Source organism: Zingiber officinale, chromosome 3A (assembly GCF_018446385.1).
Source record: "Zingiber officinale cultivar Zhangliang chromosome 3A, Zo_v1.1, whole genome shotgun sequence".
Classification (NCBI taxonomy): Eukaryota; Viridiplantae; Streptophyta; class Magnoliopsida; order Zingiberales; family Zingiberaceae; genus Zingiber; species Zingiber officinale.
The window spans coordinates 90,790,596-90,814,085 of record NC_055990.1 but is presented as its reverse complement, the minus strand read 5'-3'; positions in this window follow the sequence as shown (position 1 = coordinate 90,814,085).

Below are 23,490 nucleotides of genomic sequence, written 5' to 3'. Positions count from 1 at the left end.
TCTATTCCCTCACCCTCTTCATTCCCACGAAAATAGCAAGAAGGAAGGAGAAAAAGACAACTTGTCTTTGTCTTTTGCTTGCTTCTTCTCTTAACCAAGAGGAAGAGGAGGAAAACTACTTGATTTTCTCTTGTTCCCTTACTTACTCATACTTTTACTTTTAACTACAATTTTCATTCTTTGCTAATCATATATCATTCATGACTCTAGTGGTTATCATACACCAATTTAGCTTTATCTATTATGAGGGGTTCATGGTTCAAGTCTTAACACCTCTCTTTTTATTTCTTTTTGGTTCTATTTCTCTTTTCCTTTTATTCTAGAAGAGAAAACCCATATGTATAGCTAAAATATTTCGTGGGTGTTACAACCTTAACCCGATCTCTTTTAAAAACCAAATCCCCCTTAGTAGATGAACAATTATATTATTACAAAAAGTACAAAATTGTATAAAGACGCAATTAAAGCCACTAAACAACTTGAAGCACCACCAATTGGTTTTGCTAAGCCTAGTGAATTCCCAACCAATACATTAGCTGTTCTAATAAAGGAAAATAATACACAAATACAACTCTTGGTTCATATCACAAAAACTCTAAAAGATATACAATCTTACCTTAAGCTTGTTATAGAACAAACAAAGAAAGCAGTCCAGACTAATTCTATATCTGACGACTTGATAGAAAAATTGAAAAACTTATCTCTGGGCTCAAACATCAAGCCAAAGGAAGGTAAAGGAAAGCTGAGAGTTTTCAAAGACCCCTATAAGGTGCACAAAGAAGAACAAGCCAAACTAAAGAATTAATGGCCACCAGAATTGAAACTACATCAACACCAGTACCTACTTCGGTTACAACACCCTTATTCGAAGACCAGATACGAGAATACAGGCGAAATCAACGACGAATACATAATCTCCAACGTGCCACCGGAAGATTAAGAAGACAACTTACTGGGTAGCCTAGCTCATAATACACTTTGGAGCAACAATTGGATCCTCAGGTACAATTATGATTATCTATGCAGGAGCATGCTTCAATAGTCCCTGCTGAAGTTTTGTACCATTCTCGACGAGATGATGTACACAATATGATGTATGGTCATCGATTAGAAGAAGCTGTACTTATTACTGATGGAGGCCAGCTAAACAGAAGCTTCATCCAAGAAGAAAGCTTCAACAACCTCCAGAGGAGCCATATGCAGTATGTTCATTTAGGTGTTCTACAGCTACACATACAGGCTCTTCATCGACAAGAAGAAGGTACCATGGCTCTGTTGGATCGAAAGCGCTAGAGGGGGGTGGGATGGGGTGGGGTGAATAGCGCTCGTGGCTATTTCGTCATTTTCGAAAAACCCAAAGTCAATACGCAACGGAAATAAGGTAAGAACCAAAAAGTAATCGTTAACACAATTTCTTTTACTTGGTTCGAAGCTTGTGACGACTCCTACTCCAAGGCCCGTACATGAGAGTGCTTTCGATGGGCAATCACTAGTCAATCCGGAATAAGTACAAGTACAAAGATATTACAAGTAATTTAAAATGAATACCAACAACTCGGAAATATGGATCTTGAGCACGATGGTTCTCGGACCAACTTTTGGGCGTCGAAGAGGTGTTTTCTGAGCAGCTCGAAGAAGCGAAAGTCATTCGTCGTTGTGTACTGAGGCTTCTAGTCGAGGCTCCTTATATAGGTTGTTCCGGGCTCCCGAAACCCCTCCGGGCGCCTAGACCACGTGGCTCGGCCACTCCGCGCGCGCCATGTCAACTTCCCGATAGCTTTTAGGTTCCGGGCGCCCGGACCAGCTCGGGGTGCCCGGATCAATTCCAGGCGCTTGGACCCCGGGCGCTCGGATCCCTTCCAAGCGCCCGGACTTGCTTTCTCCAGTAACTTTATTTTTTGCAAAATAAAGTTAATCCAGGCAAAAAACAATACATAATATAAGAAATGCGACAACCTCCGACTGTTCGGTTCTGACTTTGAGTTTCGTCGAAACTCTAGTTCGAACTAATGCTTAATGTTCCCTCACCGGGGAACGCGTCCTCACCTACTTCACTCAAGAGAGTATACCTATTGCGAGTTGATCGACCAAACCAACTCGACTTCTGCTCGCCGCTCGAGAATTCCAGTCTTCATGCTGGGCGTCCACTCCATGACCCGTCCAGTCTTCCACCTGGTTCACGACACCAGGATTTCAGCCTAGGGTTACCACCCCCTACGATTTTACCCGAACCTCTCGACCCGCCAAGATTTTCTGCCTAGGGTTACCACCCCCTAGGACCTAGGGTTACCATCCCCTAGGGTTTTCCACCTGCCTAACCGCAATTAGGACTTTTGCCTAAGTACACTTAGGATTTTCTTGCAAACTCATTCACCCTTGTTAGATAACTAGACAACTTAACTTTGACATAATCAAAATTCAGGTTCGATCGTCGAATGTTTCCCATACTAACAATCTCTCCCTTTTTTATTATGGCAATACGGTATAAAATTAAGTAAAACATAACAAGATAATAAAGGAATTTAAGCAATTTTAAGCATGAGCATATAATAATTTATAATAAAGGAGTAAGCAATTTTAATCATGACCATACAATAATTTGTAAAAAAACATATTTACTTTATGCTCCTCTTTTAAATTCTTACCTAACTTTGACTTTCTCTTGACTTTTCTTTCCCCCTTTGACATAACTCAAAAATTAATACTAAGTAGAGAGAAGATTGTTAGAAACATATTTACTTTAAACTCCCCCTGAAGGATAGCATTAGCTTTGAGAATAATTTCTTTGAAAAATATTTAGTTAAATTAGAAATTCTTGTGAAAATACTTAGTCTTTTCAACAAAAACTTAGCTTTGAAAGAATTTTGATAAACAGTTATGTTGATAAAAGCTTAACTTTAATACTTAGTTTTATGAAAGTTTTTAAAAAAAAACTTAGTTAAAAATACTAAGCTTAAAAGAATGATAAAAACTAAGTTAAGTACTTAGCTCTTAAATTTAATTAAAGTCTTAGCTAAATTTAAGTTTTGAAAAATACTTAGTTTTCTCAACAAAGATTTAGCTAAATTTTGAAAATAATTATTAAATACTTAGCTTGAAGAATACTTTGAAAAAAACTTAAAAATATTTTCTTGTAAAAATACTTAGCTAAGTAAAAACCTTAAAATACTTTATCAAATACTTAGTTTCAAAATAATTTATTTTTCAAAAATAGTAAAAAAAAATGAAAAAAATTAACTTGACTCCTTTCACTCCCCCTTGATTAATGCCTTAAAAAATTTAAGGACCCTAGAGTCTAAGTATGAGTAACAAAAAGTCAAAAAATCTACTTTCAAACAAATGTCTAACCTTTAGTTATTAGCTATTTAGCAAGAGGTAGTAGCTTTCACTTGGTTAGTCAAATTAAGTAAGTGTTCCAGTTAGTTTGACTAAGCATGAATAACTTAATTTGATTAATATGGATTTTATATTTATTGCCCAAACTTATGTCGATGCACAGACATAAGCATTCTGAAGTCCAGCCCTATGCATCTCACATCATTCTAAATATTTTTCATACACAAGCAAGGTAATCCTAGTGTGCTTGCGAGATGCTCTGGCTGAAACCTAGAGGTACAGGCTTTCTAGAGGGTAAATTCCTAAGCTAAGTCAAAATTTTAAAAACTAATAAAATTAGAATTTTGAAAAATAATTTTCCTAGAATTAAAAACCAAGTAATTTCAATTTGAAAGTAAACTCTATTCTACCCAACACATTCCTATTTGTCTTCTAAGTGCACTGAACTCAAGTTTAGGTAAGGGTTTTGTGAAGATGTCAGCCAGGTTTGATTTGGACTCAATATAGTTAAGTACAATATCACCCTTAGCTACATGGTCCCTTACAAAGTGGTGTTTTGTAAGGTGTTTTACTTCTATGTGTTTGGTCCTTGAGTGGTGAATTGGATTCTTGGTTAAGTTAATTGAACTTATATTATCAATTGAAATTTTATATTTTTATATTCTAGTTGATAGTCCTTTAAGGTATGCATCATCCATAATAGTTGAGATGTACATTCCCCTAAGGCTATGTACTAAGCTTAAGTGGTGGATAAGGCAACACAATGTTGCTTTCTACTTGACCAACTTACTAGGCACTAACCTAGAAATTGACAGCTACCACTTGTGCTTTTTTCTATCTAGTTTGTATCCGACATAGTTTGAGTCAGAATAACCAATTATGTCAAATGTGCAAGTCCTAGGGTATCAAAATCCTACATTTAGGGTTCCCTTAATATACCTAAGTATTCTTTTAACATTTGTTAGGTGTGTGTGACTCTTTTGCACATGATTGGTATCTTACACACATACCTACTGCAAATAGGATGTCCGGTCGACTTGCAGTTAGGTAGAGTAGACTCCCTATTGCACTTCGATAGTATTTTAAGTCTACTAATTTTTCTTCTAAGTCATAGTCAATTTTAACATTAGTTGCCATTAGAGTATTTATATTTTTTTGAATTTTTCATTCCAAATTTTCTAATTAATTCCTTAACATATTTTATTTGAAAAATATAAATTTCATTTTTTGGTTTGTTTAATTTGTAAGCCTAAGAAAAAGTTGAGTTCTCCAACCAGACTCATTTCAAATTCACTTTCCATTAATTTGATAAATTCATTAAAAAATTTAGTGTTGGTTGAACCAAAAATTATATCGTCTACGTAAATTTGGGCTATAAAAATATCTTTTTCTAAGATTTTTACAAATAAAGTCAGATCTATTTGACCTTGCTTAAATCCTTTAGATATTAGAGAATTTGATAGTCATTCATACAAAGCCCTATGTGCTTGTTTTAGTTCATATAGGACCTATTTTAGCCTAAAAACATGGTTCGAGTGGTCCAAGTCCTCAAACCCCGGGGTTGACTTACATATACCTCTTCTTTGATAAACCTGTTTAAAAATATGAATTTTACATCCATTTGGAATAACTTGAATCCTTTATGTGCTGTATAGGCCAGCAACATCCTAATAGATTCAAGTCTGGCTACGGGGGCATGGGTCTCATCATAGTCTAACCCTTCTACTTGGATGAACCCTTTAGCCACTAACTTAGCTTTATTTCTTACTATTTCACCCTTATCATCCAATTTATTTCTAAATACCCATTTAGTGTCAACTATGATTTTATTATTGGGTTTGGGTACTAGTTCCTAGACCTAGATTTTTTCAAATTGGGCTAACTACTCTTACATTGCTAATATCCAATCTGGGTCAGGTAGGACTTCTTCTATAGTTTTGGGTTCAATTTTAGAAATGAGAGCTATCTGACTTAAGTTTCTATATAAGGATCTAGTTCGAACTCCTAGGGTTGGGTCATCCAAAATTTGGTTAGATGGGTGATTGGTACTTGTTCTTGATGGTCTTATGTTAGTGTCAATAATTGGTTCTTGTAATTGACTAGATTTTATTTGAACATCTTCATCATCTTCTATGTTTCTTGAATTAATATTTTTTATGTTTTGATTAATATTTTCATTTATTGAGTTAGGTAAGTTACATTAGTTGTTTCTTCAACTTTTACGATATTTTTGTTATAAACTCTATAGGCCCTACTGGTTGTGGAATACCCTAGAAAGATTCTTGGGGTTGATTTTGATGTGAATTTTCCTAAGTAGTCCTTAGTGTTTAGTATATGAACTTTACACCCAAATACTTTTAAATAATTTAAGTTAGGAATCCTATTGTAATATAATTCATATGGAGTGTTATTTTTAATTTTATTAATTAAAATTCTATTTTGAATGTAATAGGTTGTATTAATTGCCTTAGCGCAGAATTGATTATTTAAGTTGTATTCATTTAACATGGGTCTAGTGGCTTCTTGTAGGGTTCTATTTTTTCTTTCTACTAGACCATTTTGTTTGGGGGGGGGGGGGGGGGGGGTTTTAGGGCATAAATATTCATATTTGTATCCATTAACTTCACAAAATTCAGTAAATTTATGATTTTCAAATTCCCCTCCATGATCACTTCTAATTTTTTTTATTTTAGTATCTTTTTCATTTTCCACTAACTTACAAAAGTTTTTAAAGATTTCGTAAGTTTAAATCTTGAGTAATCATCAATTATTACTAAGCAATATTGGGCTTTGCTTAGTGACTTGGCTCTATGTGAATCAAATAGGTCTAAATGAAGGAGTTCAAGTATCGAGTTAGTTCTATTTACATTGGTTAATTTGTGGGTTGACTTGGTTTGTTTACCCTGTTGGCAGGTATTACAAATTGTATTTTCTGTAAATTTTAGATTAGGCAATCTTTTAACTAAGTCATTTTGACTCATTTTTTAAATGAATCTAGTGTGAGTGTGACCCAGTCTTCTGTGCCACAACTTGGTTTCCTCTTGTTGTGTCAATAGACATCTTAGTGAGGAAGTTGGTAGGTCAATTGTGTTGATGTTGTTTTTCCTAATTTCCTTAAGAGTAATTTCAGGATTTTTAATATTTTGAATTAAGTAATTAGAGTTTGAAAATGTGACTAAGTACCTGAGTCACATAACTGACTAATACTTATTAAGTTAAATTTTAGTTGATCAACCAATAAGACTTTTCGAATATAAAAATCGGAACTCAGTTGGATATTATCTATTCCGATTACAGTAAGTGTTCCGTTGTTGCCGAACGCAACTAACCCTAAGTTTTTAAATTTTAGCTTAGTGAATTTCAATCTATCTGCAGTCATGTGTCTGGAACATTCACTATCTAGCATCCATTGATCCAAATCTTTATGTTCCTACACATAAAGTATTTGATTTGGTTCAATTTGATGGATCAAAAGATAGTTTGATTGAAATTAACTTCTTAATGTTCCATCTCACCCAGTCTAGATTATCAAACATGGTATCCCTATGCGTGATTGTGAGATGGTTTATTGAGTTAATTAGGTTTAAGTTTAAGTTATGAATTGGTTAGATTAACTGGTATTAAATTAGTTAAGATTTAATGATTTAATTGATTGGGTTGATTAATTGATTAATTGAGTTAAGTTCATTAATTAGGTTAGTTAATTGAATTAAATTTAATTATTTAGGTCAAGTTAATTATTTAGTTTGAGTTAATTATTTAGGTTAATTATGTTAATTAAGTTAAATTAATTTTGGTTAATGGATTAAATTAATTAAGTTAATTTTGGTTAATTGATTAAGTTAATTAGTTTTGGTTAATTGATTAAGTTAATTAAATTAAATTAATTTTGATTAAGTCTAAATTTTGCCTAAGTCCATTTCACCCATTTATAAGTTATCAATCAGGGAACCTTATAGATTTTTGTGAGATGGTTAAATTTTATTTTTGATTTAGATTATTGTCTAAGGATTAATTTACATTTGAGTTGGGCTCAGGTTTTTCAATTAGTCAATTAAATATCTATTTCAAATATTGGCTTCTAGGCTGTGGCGAGGCACTAGGCCTTCTTGTGTATGAGATCATCCACCACTTCTAGACAAAATCTTTCAAAGAAATTGGATAATTAATTTTCTTTTTTAAGCCCCTAGGTCTAACTAGTCAAGTGTAAATTATGCCTAGGTCCTTGGCCTAATCTAAGTAGATATAGTAAAAACAATTGTAAATCACACATCAAGTAATTCTATTTATTGATAAAAATGATCGTTCTATTGGTTCCCCCTAAATCATAGCCTCGATAGGGTCTATCAAGGTAGTGGATTTGATTCTTGAGGACCCAATATACTCCAAGTCTAACTTGATTAACTAAGTTTGACTTGGGGACCCATGCTTGGACTATTTTTCTATTATTTTTATTAACCAAGGATAAATACGTCTTGTATTTTATTTTAGCCTTGAATCCATGTCTGGATTGGTTGTAAACGGCTCACTATTTTCCGAGAATCAAATCAAGATTCTTGGAACCCAGAGTGAATCGTTCCAATGTGTCCTTTAGTTCCTTGACTTGATTTTTCAGGCTAGAATTTTCTTCCTAAAACTTTTGGACTTGAGTTGAGGTTCCAGTCTGAATGGGATCAGTCAAAGAGCTAGGATTAGTCACTTCTTTAAGGGTCGTTACCTCCTTTTGAAGTGATTTGATTTGGACATTGGATTTAGCTAATTTTTGCATAAGATAATTAACTAAATTATAAAGTTTATCTACTTGACGAATACTTACAGCGGGTTTAGGCCCTTTGGAAACGGATATGAATCCGTGACTTTGCTCGGACTCAATTTCCGATTCGCTCTCGGTCTCCGATTCCTTGATTTGTTCCCGGGCCGTCAGTGCAAGGAAGCTCGTCTGTTCGAGCTCTTCGTCAGAATCTTCTGAAGAGGACTCATCCCACGTTGCTTGTAGTGCTTTCTTCTTTCTTTGATTCTTTGCTTCCTTTTGGTTTGGACAGTTGGCTTTGATATGCCCCTTTTGGTTGCAGCCGTAGCAAATTTTTCGTACGAGATTGACGAGTTCGGCTGCTATCTCATCGTCGTCGCCATCTGAGTCTGGTTCTTCTTCGGACTCAGGTTCAATCTGATGCTTCTTTCTCACCTCCTTTACCTTGCTTGTACCTGCAATCAACGCAATACCTTTCTCGGCTAGACGTGCATTAGTCTATTCATGTAATTCGAATTCGGAAAATAACTCATCTAGTTTAATTAAAGACAAATCCTTAGAAACTTTGTAGGCATCTACCATTGATGACCACAATGTATTCCTTGGAAAAGCGTTGAGTGCGTACCTTATTACATCTCGATTCTCCACTTTTTACCCGATCGCGTGGAGGCCGTTGAGGAGGTCTTGGATGCACGTGTGAAGTTGGCTAGCCGTCTCTTCTTCTTGCATTCTTATGTTATACAATTTGTTAAATAATAAATCACGCTTACCTTCGTGCCGAAAGTGCCCTCGTGCAACTCGATCAGTTTTTCCTATAACTCTTTTGCGCTTGAGAATGACTCGACTCGATTAAGCTCTTTTTTGGTAAGGCCGGATTGAAAGGTGCAGGTTGCTTTGGCATTGGCCTCGACCTTCTTGATTATGCTTGCATCCCAGTTCTCGCATGGTACCGATTTTCCCGAGCCATCGAGTGGAAGTGTGATCCCAGTCTTGATAATCATCCACATCTCGAACTGAGTTTGGATGTAGGACTCCATTCGCCCCTTCCAGTAACTGAAGTCTTGGCCAGAGAAGAGCGGAGGGTGGGCTGTGTTGTAGCCTTCTTGATGGGTCATTATAACAAAGAAAATCTCGTACACAAGGAACAACAAAAAACTAGTTCCAAGATTTGGTCTTGGATTAGTAGTGCGGGATTACGGTGGCTCATGGCTCGGCGTTTAAGACCCTATTTCCTGGCTCATCCTATCACGGTCTTGACTAATAGCACAATGGGAAAAGCCCTTACCAACGTCGAGGTGGCAGGCCGACTTATTAAGTGGGCGACAGAACTGGGGGAGTATAATATAGCTTATCAATCTCGTACAGCTATTAAAGCGCAGGCCTTAGCTGATTTCCTGACCGAGATTCATCAAACTGACTCACAAGAAACTTGGAGGGTATATGTGGATGGGTCGGTCACACATTAGGGAAGTGGTGTCGGAGTTCTTCTGATATCCCCTTAGGAAGATATCTTGCAGCTAGCCGTGCGATTAAATTTCAGGGCCACTAATAATGAGGCAGAGTATGAAGCTTTATTGTCAGGTCTGCAGGCAGCCCGGCATGTGGGAGCTGCCCGAGTGATTATTTACTCAGATTCCCAATTGGTAACACAACAAGTGGCGGGCAATTTTGAAGTCAACAGTGATAAGCTACAAGTATATCGAGAAGCTTACGAGAAAATGAAAAAAGAATTCAAGGAGGGCATGGTGAGCAAGATTCCCAGAACATAGAATGGCCGATCTGACGAGTTAGCCAAAATGGCCAGTTCTCTGACAACATGGGTATTAGATAGGTCAATAGCATAGACGACTTTCCTCATAGCTCAAATAGATCTTCAGAATAACAGGGACGAGCTTATTGACAGGAGGGCCCCAATGATTAGTTATCTGCAGCAATGTATACTACCGACCGATCTGGAGGAAGCACGACTGGTCAGGAAAAAGGCTCATGCCTACACCATGATAGGATATTAGTTATATAAGTGAGCATTTTCCAGGCCTTTACTTAAGTATTTAAGCCTAGAAGAGGCAGAGCATGTTTTGCGAGAGTTACATCAGGGGTGTTGCGGCAGTCATGCGGGAGGTCGAACATTAGCTTGCAAGGTGCTGCTGGCCAATTATTTCTGGCCCACATTACAAAAGGATGCTCAGCAGTTGGTAAACACTTGTTTATCTTGCCAGAAGCATCAGAATCTGACACATATGCCCACCTCAATGCTAAGGACGTCCATTGTCTCCTGCCCCTTTGATCAGTGGGGTATGGATATTGTAGGACCATTCCCTATGACGCTAGGTCAAAAGCGATTTCTACTTGTGGTCGTGAATTACTTTTCTAAATGGGTGGAAGCCGAAGCCCTGGCCAGAATCATAGAAGGAGCAGTTATTAAATTTTTGTGGGAAAATATTTTGTGCAGGTTTGGCATACCCCATAAGCTAGTATCAGATAACGGAAGACAATTTCAAAGTCAGAAGATCCAAACCTGATGTCAAGGGTTTGGAATTATTCAGGCCTTCACATTTGTAGTCTATCCACAAAGTAATAGGCAAACAGAAGTTGTCAACCGAGAGATTGTGCGGGGACTGAAGGTAAACCATGTTGGAGGAGATTGGGTGGAAGAATTACAAAGCATTCTCTGGACCTACCGTACAATGCCTCGGGAGAGCACATGCCTCACTCCCTTTCATCTAGTCTACGACAATGAAGCGGTGGTACCTATAGAGGTCGGGGTGCCTTCCACTAGGAGGATGCTATACGACGAGGAGAAAATTGAGCGACGACTTGCAGAGCTGGACCTCATCAGTGAAACTCACGAGCAAACGGTAGCTAGGCTAGCTACCTATCGACAAAGGATGAGGCAAAATTATGATAAAAGGGTGGTTCCTCGTTTCTTCGGTGAAGGGGACCTGGTCTGGAAGCGAACAAAGCATGTTGGGGATGTGGCCAAACTAGTACCCCAATGGGATGGACCCTATAAAGTTATTAGAAAGTTGGCATCAGGTGCGTACTACCTACAGGACGGCAGGGGTAGGAATCTAGACCGGCCCTGGAGCGCTAATTATCTTCGGCCTTACCGCACATAGATAACTTTCTTTTCTCCGACCAGTAAGAATATTTGTTTGGGCAAGATTGTTACATCCTTTGTAAATTGTCAAACCCCTTTTGGACTCATACACAAAGCAAGAAGTAAGACAGAACATTAAGTAGGAAGTAATTCGGTTTACACAATGTACAAGATTACTTAAAAGCAGAAAAGACTTCATCTGGTATCTCATCCAAAATACGAAGATGATCTAAGAAGTCTTCAAGGGGAGCAGACCTAAAATACCCTTGTTCGTACAGTTGTCGATGTTAGTTAGAGCCCTAGAGCCAATCATTCGATGATTGTACTATGGACTTATTGTATCATATTCATATTTATGTAAATAAAGGCATGTATTTTGGTTATTATACTTACATGTATTGGTGCCAAATAAACTAAGTATAATAGCGTCCTTGAGTAGAAGGTTCTCACCTATATCAATCGGTTAGTTGAACCGATAGTGAGATGATATAGGGAACACTACTCTTAATCATTCCTAGTCGAGTATTAACATTCAGGGACAATGTTAATACAATAAGACTAGCATGTAAGTCAACTCGATGACTTGATCTCACAAGTCATGGATATAGAGATATCAAGTTGACACATGGGTATGCATTGGAGAATGTATACTGAATGACCCGCCATGAGAAAGTATCATGGATCGTTATATGAGTGTCATATACTTTCTCATGTGGCTATTAGTATGACTACTAGTCCTTAGACCTGAAGTCACCATGGATCCCTACATAAGGAGTTATGTACTTTGGTTTCGTCAAACGTCACCCGTAACTGGGTGGACTATAAAGGCGATTACTGGGTATGTAACGAATTATGCAGAGGGATGTGAGTGATGTAGATGGGATCTATCCCTCCTATATGACGGGAGCGACATCGATATTCTTGATAGAGTAAGACCACAAAGTGCATGGCCATGCCCAAATGAGTCAATATGAGATATTGAGCTCATTTGATTTAGTGAGTCTACTTGGAGTTCAAGATTTAGATTGATTAGAGGATGCCACGGTCTATGCCTCAAATTGATCAATCTAGATGTCTAGGATAGAAGGACACTTGTCATATATTGTGAGGAGTCACAATTAGTAGTCACAAGGTGATGTTGGATCTCAACATCACTACAACAAATTTGTTAAAAGACAACGGTTAAAAACCGTTGTCATAGGCCCTTTAAACCCGTTGTAACTGACACTGTTGTTAAATGTGCGGTAAAAGACAACGGTTAAAAACCGTTGTCTTTGACAACATTAGACAACAGTCATGCAACGGATTTAAAGTGTTGTCTTTTAATACCAAAGACAACAGTTTTGCAACAGTATAAAACCGTTGTAATTGCCAGTTTTACAAAAATTTGATCGCAGATATACTTTTAACAACATATACACTGTTGTCTTTCTTCAAAATTTAGTTTAAAACCATTGTCTTAGAATACTTTTCGCAACGGTTAAAAATCATTGTCTTTGTACATTCAGTTGCATGTCTATATATGTACTTTTCACAACGGTTAAAACCATGACCATTGCACACAAACTGGTACAACGTAACATTTATACATTCACAAAAATAGTTTTCAACATATATACATTCGATTAGTTGTCTTTAATTTATATATACATCTTGTCTCAAACAAAAACCCGTACATGTGTACATTCAATTAAGTTTATAAACAATTCTATACAATTACTACAAGCTATCCAAACATGACCACAAGTAGTATCCAATCATGACAACCACAAAAGATGAAACCACAAAATTAAGTTTATAAGACCACAACCATGCAAACCCAGCTTGCAAACCCAGCAATTTCTCCCTGGTTCTTTTTCTGCATACCCAGCTTGCAAACCCAGCAATTTCTCCCTGTTATGAAAATAAAATATAGTTAAAGCCATAGAAAAAAAGAATGGCCAAATAAGCACGAGAAACGTTGCCGCTTCACAATTTCATGAGTAGTGAAGCAAGTGAGCACGAAAAAAGTTTATGAAACTGGTTCATATGGCTGTTCCAACCCTTCAAATTCATTTCTTTTGTTAGTTCAAGGCTAATTGTACAAAGTTGGACAAATAGTACAGCAGATAAGTTAAAGAAATAAGGTAATTGAATTAAATCGTCTTGTGCATGAAATAGAGCAAAAGTGTGCAGGACTGAAACCAGGATTGGCAAAAACGTCTTAGCAAGCAGATGAAGTTGAATCCAACACATACCAAGTACACATGAGCTATACATAATCTAATATGATAACACCACCCTGCTTAAGTCAAGGTGAAGCCTTACACGGAATAAACCAACAATCCCTTACTTCGAGAATGTTGGAAAAGAAATAATGTTAAGAAAGACATCGTATATAAAGCAACTACGAACAACATACTTGCAAGCAACACATAGAGCGCAAGTATTGTTACCTTATTGGAGAAATGTAGTTGCTTGCAAGGATTGTTACTTGCAAGTAAGGGATTGTTAAGAAAGACATCTATTCTTACATGTAGTTGCTTGCTTATTAAATAAATTAACCTCACATGAACTACTGAGAAATAATACAAACTAAATGGAAATAGAACCCATGTTTAGGGATAAAAAGAAAATAAAATGGCATACAAATACTTTTGACACACACCTCTTCAAAGGGATGACACCCTGGTTTAGTTTGAAGCTCCAGCTGTAACCGCTGTAATTGGGCAGAAATGTTATGCAATTATTTCTTTTATACAAATTCTAAGATAGGAAAAGAATGTGCCTAATCGCCATTCAACTATTGGATCCTTGGAATGACTGATAAAACAATATCTTTTAAGTTGTCAATTTAGGTATGCCAATCATTTAGTAAAAGAGAAAGAAGCACCTGGGCATGACTAACAATCTCACCACGAACAACATACTCACATTTTAGAACCTGAAGAAAAAGATAACAAAGTATTAATGTATGCTATAGATTCTCACACTGCCCTGTTGATTTTCTGCAAAATAAAATCATCTAGAAGACAAAAGGTACAAGATAATTTCTAGACTATTGGAATATATAGAAGACATGGCATACTTGGTTGAAGGAGTAACATAAAATGGATCAGTTTGTTACTTGAAATGAAATAATTCTATACTAAAATTCTCGAAATAAAATTCTTGGATGCCGGAGATGTCCGCCATTGGTGCCTCCATTTATATAAAAGCAGCTTCTCCTAGTTCTTAAAACAATGCTTCATTACATACAGTTCAAAAATTCAAAGATTCTTATAAACCAATTGATTGCAAAATACTGACAAATAATAAAACAACACAACCCCGAAAGTGGGCGCCCAGCTCGCAAAGGTACAGTATAGTGGTTACCTTATGTAGATAAAACTTCACATCTGCTACACTTATGACAATGTCAGCTTCCAGTTCAGCTGTAACAAACCTGGATAATTCTCAAATCTCAGTATTCAGATGAATGAACTGATGTCTTTTAATATGTATGAAAAGACAAAAACACAATGGATATGGAAAATCATTTAAAAAGGTAAAATAGCAATAAACTCAATTTCTGAACATATAGTCATGAATAAAGAGGAAACTGGAGAAGCTGACAGCGAACTATGTGATGATTGCAACTGTGTTAAAAATGAAATGTCTCCTTATCCTATTCATTAAAGCACTGTACATTTCTTAATACTTTTTATGATAAAATATAATTCTAAAACCATCACTCTTTGAATAAAAAACTTCTAGATAGACTACTTTCAGTCCAAGAGAAAATGTATCCACATGTTGTAAAAAAATTCAGATTCTCCATATAAAGTCTTCATGTTAAGAGGAGCCTAACACCCTTCTCTGAAACTCAAGTTAACTGATAGGGACAATCAATAAGTAGAAAAAAGCTTCTTCTTTTTTTTTAAAAAAAAATGAAACTTATGTCTTCACAAGCCTTTGGTTACCAACAATAATACTGTTGGCATGGGTGAATGATATTATGTCACCCATGTTGACATGATTTCATTGACAGAAACTATATGGTTTGAGATATCGCTGTCAATTGGAACGAGTTAAACATCTTGTTCTATCTGCCCACCAATGCATAGAATGGTCACGATAGGAAAATCAAGGGGGAAGGTTCTCTACCTCCGGGATTAGTCGGGAGAAGCCCAAACACTTGGATTATTAAAAAAAAAAATGCAAGCATTCTCTGAGTGAGAAGATTTGGAACAACTTCTCTTTGTCAACTCATAGTATCTCTACACAACCCACCCACAAACACCTTTTGTATGCAAAGGGGCTTGCTCAAGCTCTACGACAACTCAGTGAGCTCGAGCCAACTTTGTGAAATTTTCTTCAACTCATGAATAGCTTTCCCTGAGAACCGCACTCAAGCTCTACACTGCTGAGTGTTTTCTTTGACTCACGAATAGCTCCAAAATGGTTGAGGCTCAAATAACTTTCGTTGATTTTGGAAGCAGCAGAATAGCTCCTTTAGGTACATTCTTCTTTTTTCAGCTCCATCCTCAACACCAATTCACCACTAGTAGGATATGTTGACACTTTGTATGACACCAAAAGTGTTTCATTCTGGCATAGGCACACTAAAAACTCTAGATCGAAAAGAGATTTTAAACCTTGAATTTAACCTCTAAGACCTCTAACTGGTGTAGAATCTGTACTCTAGTGCAATAAAAAGCTTCAAAAGAAGCAATTTTTTTTATCACATAGTTGTCTATTTGGTGGAGCACTCTCTACATGAAGAACAAAGAGAAAGGCAATTTGCTTCATAAAATGAGCTGCCTCAGAAGATATACACACAGAAAAAAGAAAATGCTAACAGGTAATTTTAACTTCCATTTTCTCGACAATAAAAGATCAATTTTCACAAGAGCTTCACCTGATATTGTTCCCATCAGAATGAAAGTCATCTGGCCTCGATCCAAGCTTCATATACTTCATCTTTCCAAAAGCTGCAAGAGGCTGAGAACCCTAATTATCCCTTCCCCCTTCAAAACCTTGGGTACATGGGAAAGGTCTGTTCTAGGGGTTGGTGAATAGTGAATTTCCTCATTAAGGAGAAGACCAAATCTCAAACCTTCTTCCAACAGATGCCTTCAATATCTTCCATAGTTGCCTGCAAGACTTCATCCTAAAGCATTAAACTGCTGCAGGAAAGAGAAGGAAAAACAAGGGGCTAGAGAACTTTGCACAGAGTCAAAGCTTTTAGACATTGTAACCTTGAAGGAAACTAATCAGCTCCAATCCTTCTTCGTTGACAGAGTAAAAGGAAAAGAAAAGCAAAAAAAAAAATGATGAGTGCCAAGCTGAACAGGGTGACCTCAATATAACCATGGGCAGGGGAAACGAAAGAAAAGAAAGAAAGAAAGAAAAGAGAAGCAGGAGGAGCAGGGGGACAAATAATTATCGAATTTTTGTACAGCCCTCTCCTATACCTTTGCGAGTTGGGCGCTGGGATGGCTGAGGATGGAGTAGTAGATGTGGCCGACGGAGGTAACGAGTGAGAGGCAAGCGAGGCAGGTGCCGGTGACATAGAGGAAGACTCGTTTGGTGTGGTCGAGCGCTTGGGGGTGGTCAGCAGAAGCGCGACGGAGATGGTGAGGAGGGTGATAGCCCATTTGTAGGCCATCTTGCCCACGCGCTTGAAGTCCCTCTCGTCGTCTGGGGCAGAGCGAGGCGGAGTGTCGGGGGCGGACGGGGGCGGGAGCGGAGGCGGAGGCGAAGGCGGTGGAGTTTGGGGATTATTCTTCTCCTTCTCCTTCTCCTTGGGTAAGGGTTCACCGGTGACTCCTTCACCAGAGACATTTTTCTCGGTAAGAAGGCTAAGGGAGGAAAAGATCGTATGAAGAGAGGGGTTTAGGGTTCGGGAAGGCTAAGGGGGGAAAACAGGGCGCCAAAAAATTTTGAGGGGAGCAAAACATTGCTACAATGAAAATGACAACGGTTTATTAAAACTATTGTCTTTGACCCCTAAAAAAGCGCTTAAAGACAACAGTTTCACAAAACCGTTGTAAAAGGTGTTGTTGATTTTACAAAAAGTCGCTCAACGACAACGGTTTTTGCAAAACTGTTGTCTTTTATTTTTTGGAGGAGCTCAAAGACAACGGTTTTGTCAAAAACCGTTGTCTTTTACTAAATTAACAATAGTTCCTTCTAAAACCGTTGTCTTTATGGTGTTGTCTTTTAACATTTTTGTTGTAGTGCATTCTTGTAACTTGGGTAGTAATGATGTATTGCTAGATACCGCTCATTACTTATGCTTCTAAATGAGTTTAGGGGCATTGTCAATATTACAAGAACCTATTGGGTCACACACAAAGAACAAGTGGATGGAGATTAGGTTCATATGATGAACCAAGAGGATTAGATTCATTTGATGAATCAAATTGGATTAAGAGTAATCCAAATTATGCTAATTGAGTTGGACTCAATTTGATTCATGTGTTAAATGAGTCTAATTTGGACTTAGACTCATTGAATCAATTTAATTCAATGAATAGAGATTCATTAAATTAAAATTGACTTGAACCAATGGTTAGATTTGATCAACCAAGAGAGAGAAGTGGTCAAGTTTGACTTGACTTGAGAGGAAGATGAAAGGTCAAATTTGACTTGACCATTTGCCACCTCATTGGTGAGTTGGCATTGAGTGGGCCAATGATGATGCTCCACATCATCATGGTTGCTTAAGTGGGATGCTACCTCATGGGAGTTACCAAAAGTTGTGACTCTTGGCCTTCCATGGAGGTTACAACTCCACTAAAGTGGCCGACCACTCAAAAATGAATGGGATTCATTATTTTTCTTTCAAGGCAACTCCCATCTTCTTCCTCTCAAGCTTTCCTCAAGCTCTCCCTCTCCTCTACTCTTGGCCGAAAGTTTTCAAGCAAGAAAGAAGGTGAATGAGTTTGAGTTTCATGAAGAAAAAGGTAGAGTGATTGTCACATAGAAGAAGAAGAGTGTTCATAAGATCCATTCTATTTCTCTTCTCTATCCTTTTCTTTTCATCTTTTCATTCCCATCCGAGAGCCCTAGAAAGTGCTAGCACACTTGTGGTGCTCTCTTCTCCATCCTTGTGTGTTAGAGAACACATCTTGTTCGTGTGGATACTTCTAGAGGATTGTCTACATTGACAATCTTGAGATCCGGCGTACCTTGAACTTGTGGGATTGCGAAGGGCTTCGCTTCAAAGGTATAACCTTTTTCCCTTGTAGATCTAAGTGTATATCTAGGTAAACTCGTACTCGTATTTTTTCGAAAAATTTTTCTTTGCACGAATCCGTTGACTAGGGAGTTTCGGGGTTTCCGCGACGCGAAAAAGCGATTTTCGCGGCCCGAAAAACCCAACTGTGGTATCAGAGCCACGTGCGAAGGCGTGTACGAGTTTATTTTGGTTTTTATGAAAAATAAACATTCTGTGAATTTCTGTAATTTCATGATTTTTATAGTTTTAAAGGGTATTTTTCTTGTAGAAGCGAAGCACAAGTGTTTAGACACTTGTAGGTTTCGACTACCGAGAAGATTTTTCCGTTATGGCAATGTTTCGACCCAAAACTTTTTGGGACAGTGGGCTAAGGCGCTGTAGAATCGCTTAGGAGCAACTCGCGATGGTTAGATCGCGGGTAGGGGTACTGCCCCTAACCCCGCAAGGGGATTTGCTCCGCGATTGCTCCCGAAATCGCTAATCGGGACCGCCGGGAAAAATTTATTCATAAAAATTATAAAAATTATGAAAAATTACAGAAAATTATGAAAAATATATAATTTAGAATTATATATTATTTTTGTGATAGTCATGACCCAAAAAGACCCAATATGATTGGATTTGTGTTGTAATTTATAATACGGCCTGCGTGTCGTCATGTGTTTGTGTGTGCTGTATTTGATACGCGACCTGTGCGTCGTGCCTCCCTATTTATATTCTGGTTGTAAATTAGATTTAGACTCGAATATAACTAGAGTTTCAAAATGTAATGTAAATTTTGAAGCGGTCCAAGGTCCACTCAAGACGGAGTTACGAGGAAGGCGCGAGCAACACAAGGTGGTCAAAAGGAAGGCGCTTGAGAAGCTGTTGACCTTAGGTTGACCATCCGATCTTCTCATTGGCTTGAGAAGATCGTAGTAGGGCCATGACATAATCATAAAATTATTTAATTAATTACTTTTGTGTGTATGTGATGCATGCTAGTTAATTAAGTAATTAATTAGTGCCTAACGATTAGATTAAATCTAAATCGTGCACATGATACACCCCACAATTAGATTAGATCTAAATCAAGTATATGATACACATCATCGATTAGATTAGATCTAAATCACGTCGACTCTAATGCCTACCGTGCCGTGATACCTATCACTACCTCGATCACATGTGTTGTTGAATCTGCCAAAGCAGAGCAACATATATTATCTTGGTAGGGTACGGAGGGACAATCTTAGTCCCGCTTATCAACGCATGGGTGAGTACAAACCCAATTAGATTGAGTATTCCTAGTTTACTCGGTTGGATCGAGTACAACTATAGACATTCTTCCAACGGTTGGAAAGGTAGGACAAAATCACGTTTATATTAATTCTCGGGCATATTAGCCAAAGCTAACTCGAGTTTTAATATCAATGCGGATCTTGATCCTGTAAACAAGAGTTGCATAGAGATGTAATTGGTAATCATTACCTACCGATCATACTAAAACTTGGGCGTATTAGCCAAAGCTAACTCAAGGGTTAGTATAATGTGGATCTTGTCCCACATGAATTATAGAATTCAGTGGGAGCATCATTTAGTTAAAGGCCTAATTAAATGATTTAAAAGAATATGATATTTATTTCTGCATTTATTTCTGTTGTAGAATTTCCATGACGTCAAACACGAACAACTTCTCTCTGCGTTCTGTTCTTAAGAAGGACAAGCTCAACAGAGCAAATTTCCTGGACTGGTACAGGAATCTGAGAATAGTTCTCACTCAGGAACGTAAACTGTACGTTCTGGAGCAACCCATTCTGGAGGCACCTCCTACCACTGCCACGCGAGCTGACAAAGATGCTTATAAGAAACATCAAGATGATGCATTAGATGTGTCCTGTCTTATGCTCGCGACCATGAACTCTGAGCTTCAGAAGCAACATGAGTTGATGAGTGCTTATGATATGGTTGAACATCTTTGTCACCTATATCAGGGACAAGCAAGACATTGGAAGAGGAACTCCAAAGAATACCTGGAAGATCTTAAGAAGAAGAGAAATAAAATTTCTACTTCAGGTATACATGTTATAGAAGTCAACCTCTCTATTTCTTCATCGTGGGTATTAGATACCGGATGTGCTTCGCACATTTGTACTAATGTACAAGCGCTGAGAAATAGCAGGGCATTGACGAAGGGTGAGATAAACCTACGAGTAGGCAATGGAGCACGGGTTGCTGCTGTTGCTGTAGGAACTTATCATCTATCTCTGCCCTCTGGGCTTGTACTAGAATTATGTAACACCCCTAGAAAGCCTAGATAAGAAAGTAAGGATAATGAGAGTTTGAAGGTAGTGAAAAGAAGGTGTAAATATTCTAAGTTGAATATTAAGATGGGAAGGATTTAGATGATTAAAAACTTTATGAAAGAAAATAAAGTTGAGAATATAAAGTTCTATACATGATTTATAATGCAAGGGATTAATGTAAACAAAAGAGATATGAGATATTATATATGCATGTATGAAATATTTATGCATAATGCATATACATGAATTATTTTGTACAAAAATATGTTAGGAGAAGGATTTGATCCTTGGTTCTCTTGTGGATGCATGCATGTGTTAACCAAGTGTGATAGGAGTGAATATTGTAAAAGGAGAGATGGGAATTATAATTAAAGGAAAGAAAGGAGAGAAATTAAGAGAAAGAAAAGAGAGAAACTCAAGAAGCATTTCTCTAGCATATTCTTTCTCATTAAGAGGAGAAGTAAATGAGGAGGATGAATCAAGTCAAGTTTTCCTCCCCTCACTTTAGTATAAATAGGCATGGAGGGGGCTTCATCCTCAACTCACTCTCCTCCTCTCCTCCATTTGTGCCGAGCACTCTTCCTCCCTCTTTCCTCTTGTTGCCGAGAGCAACAACTCTCCCCCTTCTTTCTTTCTTTTTGTTGCCGAGCAACACAAGAGGAAGAAGCCTCCTCTTCTTCCTCCTCCTCTCCACCAAAAGACCTAGCCACTTCTTCCTCCATTGGTGCCGAGCAAAGCAAGCAAGGAAGAAAGGTCCACAAGCAAGTTCTCAACTCTAGGAAACTTAAGCAAAGAAGGTAAGCTTCCCCTCACCTGTGGTACAAGGCTTTCATGTGATTTTCGGATTCTTTTTCTATGCCTTGAAAGAAAGTTTTCCCCTATGTTTGTATACATATATGATGCATGATCAGAGGTGTATGTAACCCTAGAATTTCAATCAAAAATATTGTAAATAGGTTAGGAAAATTATTGTCTAACCAAACTAGTGCAAGTTTCCCTCTATGAAATGCTAAGGACCTTCCTATGGTTTTCTTGCTTGGAAGTTGATTGGAACCAAAAGAACCCCACTCTCATGTTTCGGCCAAGAAAGAATTTAGGGTTAGGAGGACCTTGAATTTAAAATAACTATGCTTATATGACATGATATAAAGTTCTTAAGAGTTGTATACTTGTATGTTGAAAGAAACTCATGAACCTTACTCTTAATATTTCGGCCATGGTAAGGTGATAGTTTAGAGAAGCTTAAACAAAATTCTAATATGCTCAATGACCTCTGTGATATTATGTTATGAAAGACGATTAATGCTCTCATGTTTAATTGGAATGTAGAAAATTAGTTACATGATTTATGACATGTAAGATCACAAGAGTCCTAGCTTGTTTATGATCCAACCTTGTGTATGATGTTCTTAGTAAATCTTGCTATGAAATTTACTTAGGTTTCCCATGCTTTAGGCCACTTAAAGGAAGTTTATATTCTATGAATTTCGGCCAAGTAAGGTTTAAAGGACCTAGAGGCCTTGGAAATGAAACCTAAGGGGTTAAAAGTACTTCTTATGAAAACTTGATAATGTGTGAATGTGATACATGTTTGTATGACCTAAATGAATCATTATGTGTTCGGCCATGAAGGGATAGATGCCCTAGAAACCCTAGAACAAAAATTAAATATGTCTATGCCATGCTGTATGAAAATGATATGATAATAAGTTGGAATGCATGATTGCTTTAGTTACCAAATGATATGCATAATGAAGTTATATTATGAAATATGCCATGATGTGTTATAGCATAGAAAATGCTATACATAATGAAAAGAAATGAAGTTATGTTATGATATGTGATAGCATAGAAAATGCTATACATAATGAAAAGAAATGAAAAAGAATAAATGCATGAAAGATTGTTAAGGACATGATATGATAGTTATGCATGATAAGTTATTTTTTATGGTTTGTACCAAGGGTGGGCTCCGTAAACGCCCCGGGGTCGATGGAGTAAGACTCGGGCCTCGTCAGTAATGGGCCTTTGAGTGCCCTAGGTCGATGGAGTAAGACTCGGGCCTAATATGTGTGCATGGTAGGGCTCAAGACTTGCTACCTTGGACCTACGCATTATGTATGTGGTACAAACCGGGATCCCAAATGATGATGATATTAATTTCAAGTACTATTAAGTATAAGTTTTCAAATTCACGATGCATTGCCTACATTCATATGTGCTTGAATTATATGATGATATGATATAATGTCATGTGATATTATGATATGAATATGATGCCCTTGTATGTCTCATGCTTGTGATTTATTTGTTTTATGATATGATATTCATGCTTCTATGAAATGATATGTGAATAAGAAATATGCATGATATGTTTGAATAGAATGATATGTTATGTTATGATTAGTTGAGACGATGATATGTTGATCCATTCTTGATATACGATGATTCTCGGTTTTAGTGAGTAGGAAAGGAACTTACTGAGCCATGAGTGCTCATAGCTTACTTTCCTTGTACCGCAGATAAAAGAGAAAGCTGGATGTACAACGGAGCAGTAGGAGGAGCAGATAGTGATGTGTGTGGTGGTGGCTCGGCAAGAACGATTCGGACAAATTAATATTTTTAGTTATATGATCAATATATGCACATTCGAACTAATCAGAATATGTGATATCATGCTTAATAAATTAAATTTTTTAAAGTTTTTATTCTTCCGCTGTTATAACTAAAGCATGTACGTAAGTAGTATAAGAACGTAGCGCCGCCTTTGGTTGGGTAAGAAGGGTGGGCGTTACAAATTAGATGATTGTTGTTA